Below are 5628 nucleotides of genomic sequence, written 5' to 3' on the forward strand. Positions count from 1 at the left end.
GTGTCTGGCAACATGACTGAATACAAACAGTGCAGCTATTCCTCCGCAAGGCTATTAAACAAGCTAAGCGTCAGTACAGAGACAAAGTGGAATCTCAATTCAACGGCTCAGACACAAGAGGCATGTGGCAGGGTCTACAGTCAATCACGGACTACAAGATGAAATCCAGCCCAGTCACGGACCAGGATGTCTTGCTCCCAGGCAGACTAAATAACTTTTTGCCCGCTTTGAGGACAATACAGTGCCACTGACACGGCCTGCAACGGAAACATGCGGTCTCTCCTTCACTGCAGCCGAGGTGAGTAAGACATTTAAACGTGTTAACCCTCGCAAGGCTGCAGGCCCAGACGGCATCCCCAGCCGCGCCCTCAGAGCATGCGCAGACCAGCTGGCCGGTGTGTTTACGGACATATTCAATCAATCCCTATACCAGTCTGCTGTTCCCACATGCTTCAAGAGGGCCACCATTGTTCCTGTTCCCAAGAAAGCTAAGGTAACTGAGCTAAACGACTACCGCCCCGTAGCACTCACTTCCGTCATCATGAAGTGCTTTGAGAGACTAGTCAAGGACCATATCACCTCCACCCTACCTGACACCCTAGACCCACTCCAATTTGCTTACCGCCCAAATAGGTCCACAGACGATGCAATCTCAACCACACTGCACACTGCCCTAACCCACCTGGACAAGAGGAATACCTATGTGAGAATGCTGTTCATCGACTACAGCTCGGCATTCAACACCATAGTACCCTCCAAGCTCGTCATCAAGCTCGAGACCCTGGGTCTCGACCCCGCCTGTGCAACTGGGTACTGGACTTCCTGACGGGCCGCCCCCAGGTGGTGAGGGTAGGCAACAACATCTCCTCCCCGCTGATCCTCAACACGGGGGCCCCACAAGGGTGCGTTCTGAGCCCTCTCCTGTACTCCCTGTTCACCCACGACTGCGTGGCCACGCACGCTCCAACTCAATCATCAAGTTTGCGGACGACACAACAGTGGTAGGCTTGATTACCAACAACGACGAGACGGCCTACAGGGAGGAGGTGAGGGCCCTCGGAGTGTGGTGTCAGGAAAATAACCTCACACTCAACGTCAACAAAACTAAGGAGATGATTGTGGACTTCAGGAAACAGCAGAGGGAACACCCCCTATCCACATCGATGGAACAGTAGTGGAGAGGGTAGCTAGTTTTAAGTTCCTCGGCATACACATCACAGACAAACTGAATTGGTCCACTCACACTGACAGCGTCGTGAAGAAGGCGCAGCAGCGCCTATTCAACCTCAGGAGGCTGAAGAAATTCGGCTTGTCACCAAAAGCACTCACAAACTTCTACAGATGCACAATCGAGAGCATCCTGGCGGGCTGTATCACCGCCTGGTACGGCAACTGCTCCGCCCTCAACCGTAAGGCTCTCCAGAGGGTAGTGAGGACTGCACAACGCATCACCGGGGCAAACTACCTGCCCTCCAGGACACCTACACCACCCGTTGTTACAGGAAGGCCATAAAGATCATCAAGGACATCAACCACCCGAACCACTGCCTGTTCACCCCGCTATCATCCAGAAGGCGAGGTCAGTACAGGTGCATCAAAGCTGGGACCGAGAGACTGAAAAACAGCTTCTATCTCAAGGCCATCAGACTGTTAAACAGCCACCACTAACAGTGTGAGTGGCTGCTGCCAACACACTGTCATTGACACTGACCCAACTCCAGCCATTTTAATAATGGGAATTGATGGGAATTATGTAAATATATCACTAGCCACTTTAAACAATGCTACCTTATATAATGTTACTTACCCTACATTATTCATCTCATATGCATATGTATATACTGTACTCTACATCATCGACTGCATCCTTATGTAACACATGTATCACTAGCCACTTTAACTATGCCACTTTGTTTACTTTGTCTACACACTCATCTCATATGTATATACTGTACTCGATACCATCTACTGTATGCTGCTCTGTACCATCACTCATTCATATATCCTTATGTACATATTCCTTATCCCCTTACACTGTGTATAAGACAGTAGTTCTGGAATTGTTAGTTAGATTACTTGTTGGTTATCACTGCATTGTCGGAACTAGAAGCACAAGCATTTCGCTACACTCGCATTTAACATCTGCTAACCATGTGTATGTGACAAATAAAATTTGATTTGATTTGATTTGATTTTGTTCGCTCGCTAACCAGCTGCTCTAATGTGAAGCCAACTCTCCAAAGTTCAAAGACATTCAGAAGTTCCTTGACAGAAGCCTCTCCTCCGTAGGTATAATTCAAATAATGCATGTCACAACAAGAGGCCCAGCACTTCAAGCCAAGCCTCCCCCTCCTCTCTCCCAACATGTACATCACATCTCACGCCCAACCTGCTCTCAGGTATTCCGTAAGTAAATCTCCTTTTTTTTTGTTGTTGGTACCTTTATTTAACTAGGCAAGTCAGTTAAGAACATATTCTTATTTACAATGACGGCCTGGGAACAGTGGGTTAACTGCCTGTTCAGGGGCAGAACGACAGTTTTGTACCTGGTCAACTCGGGGATTTGAACTTGCAACCTTTCGATTACTAGTCCAAAGCTCTAACCACTAAGCTACCCCGTATGATAGGTACAATTTTTAATGGAATGTATTAATGTGTTGATGCCCATCATCCATTTTGTACGTCTGCAAATGTACAAGATGTTACAAATTTACAAAACATATATGATATGTCTTAAATTCTAGCTAGGTGGCTAATGGGGTTGGGGTTAAAGGGTTATGGGAATGGTTAGCTAACATGCTAAGTAGTTGCAAAGTTACTAAATAACTAGAACAGTTTGTGACGAGATTTGAATTCACAACCTTTGGGTTGCTAGATGCATTATACACATTATACATATCCACCCTGGCAAGTGGCTTCAATGTCGAACTAAAAGTAGAAAAAAAAAAGTTGGAAAAAAAAGACAATTTCCGAGGTTTTAAAAAGGAACAGAAAGGAATGATATAAAGTGTAACTTTTGTTTGGGTTCGAACCGGTTCAGAACTTTACTTTTCTGGTCGGGAACAGTGGAATGGAATGATTTAAAAAATAAATAAAAAAGTTTTGTTCTAAACGAAACGATTGGGAAATAATTTGGCTCCCAACCACTGATACAGAAACACAATGAACTCGGTGGCTGAATTTAAACTTGACCTGGACATTCTACTCTAGTCACAACGTATTTTAACCAAAGGAAGAAACATGAATGAAATCTGCCGATTTTGTATAAAAACGTGTGGTTCTCAATTCCATGTGTCATTTTGAAACTGTGTTTCTTTTCTTCTGCTTTACTCAGCATTTTGATTTTAGCAAAATGATCGGAAAATATAACATGTCACCTTGGATGGGGTGTGGTTCACCACATTCAACAGAAACTCAGAAAGTAACAATTAAATGCTGATGGATCAGTTGAATTTCAGTAAAAATGCCTCTGAAGATTTGATAAGAAAGATAAATGCTTTGCAAACGGTGGATTATCTATTTATTTGACCATGTTTTTAACTCTTAACAAAAAAAAAACAAATAAGGAATTCATTAAATAAAGTACATATCTGGTCACAAAGACGTCTGTCTCTGGAGGAAATGTCAGCACAATAACTGTTCGACGTCACCTTCATGAAATGGGTTTCCAGCTCAGAGCCTAAGATCAGGCTGTTATAGCAGCAAAGGGGGCAGGGACATTCTCCATATTAATGCCCATGATTTTGGAATGAAATGTTCGACTTGCAGATGTGCATATACTTTTGGTCATGTGGTGTACATAAACAAACACACTGATGTGTTTCTGTAAAGCCTGAGCACTACAGTAGATCGGTGTGGAGGAACTTGACTACTGTAGTGATCAGGCATTGCTGCTATAACAGCCTCCACTCTTCTGGGAAGGCTTTCCACTAGATGATGGAACATTGCTGCTATAACAGCCTCCACTCTTCTGGGAAGGCTTTCCACTAGATGATGGAACATTGACGCGGGGACTTGCTTCTATTCAGCCACAAGGGCATTAGTGAGGTCGGGCACTGATATTGGGCGATTAGGCCTGGCTCACAGTCGGCGTTCCAATTCATCCCAAAGGGGTTCCATGGAGTTGAGGTCAGGGATCTGTGCAGGCCAGTCAAGTTCTTCCACAACGATCTCGACAACCCATGTCTGTATGGACCTCGCTTTGTGCACGGGGGCATTGTCATGCTGAAACAGGAAAGGGGCCTTCCCCAAACTGTTGCCACAAAGTCAGAAGCACAGCATATTCCACAATACAATTGTTGCATGCTGTAGTGTTAAGATTTCCCTTCACTGGAACTAAGGGGCCTAGTCCTAACCACGAAAAAACATCTGTCCGAATGCATTGATTAGATTGTTCCAATACCTAAACATTACAAAGATCTGCAGTGTTAACAGTGTTAGGAAGCTTCTGGTGAAAGACTGCCATTTAGGAAAGTGGATGGGGTCGAGAATCTCCACCTTATGACACAGAGTAAACTGATTCCCAATCAGAGAAGTGTGTGTGCGTGTCTGGGGAGAACAGTGAAATGTATCCCATGTTGACACGCAGTAACGCTAACTCGTTGTTTCTGTACTTTTCAAGGAGGAAGGAAGATGGCCCATGTGGAATGATGACAGCTTCCTGCAGAGTCACATACAGGTTGATACAGTTCAGTTGTTAGTGGTAACATGCACCACAGCACTGCTTGATGACCCGGTTGGAGGCATTTCAAGCTGCCATTTTTTAAGTTTCCTAAATTGGTGTGTAGTTCTGTCCTTGTCTATTGATGTTCTGTATTATGTCATATTTCATGTTTTGTGGGGACCCCAGGATGAGTAGCTGCTGCTTTCACAACAGCCAAAGGGGATCCTAATAAAATACCACATTGCAAAATAACCTTGTGTGGAGTGAGGAGCCATAAGTATGTTGGGTCGTCATGGTTGTGGCTTGAGATATGCTAAATAGGCAGTCTTAAATTAACCAACCAAAACGAGGAAGAAGAGAACAGAGAGAACTCCTTCCGATTCTAGAACACTGGGAATAAAAATAACATTCTGTCTTATTCAGCATTCTATTATACCACCAGCCCATGTGACATCTACAGACATGGGCTTTATTTAATGTTATAATAGGAAAAACTATAGAGAAGAGCAGTTGAGAGGAGAGGATAGGAGGGAAGAGTGGGGAGGCGGGGAGAGAGGAGGGAGGAGAAGAGAGGAGAGGAGAGGATAGGAGGGAAGAGTGGGGAGGCGGGGAGAGAGGAGGGAGGAGAAGAGAGAAGAGAAGTATCCCTCCTGTTGCTGCAAACACAGATATAGGATCTTCATTTGATCCCCCTGGTACAGGAGAACTAACCCTAACCCTAACCCTGCAATGCAGGAAAGTAAAACTTGTAGTGTATTTGAGGTTTAAAAAGGTTTTTGAAGTTCGGAATTTCCACAAATTTCAGACTTGATTTTCAATTACACTTTTTTTTAAATCAACCCCAACGGAAAACATCCATTAATTATCATCCACATAATAATTGACATTTCCTGTTAATGCAGGATTATGTTCCTGCTGTAGCAAAATGGTTCAAAGGAAGATCCTTCATCATATTGTGAGTAAGC

This window comes from Oncorhynchus keta, chromosome 21, assembly GCF_023373465.1.
Source record: "Oncorhynchus keta strain PuntledgeMale-10-30-2019 chromosome 21, Oket_V2, whole genome shotgun sequence".
NCBI lineage: Eukaryota > Metazoa > Chordata > Actinopteri > Salmoniformes > Salmonidae > Oncorhynchus > Oncorhynchus keta.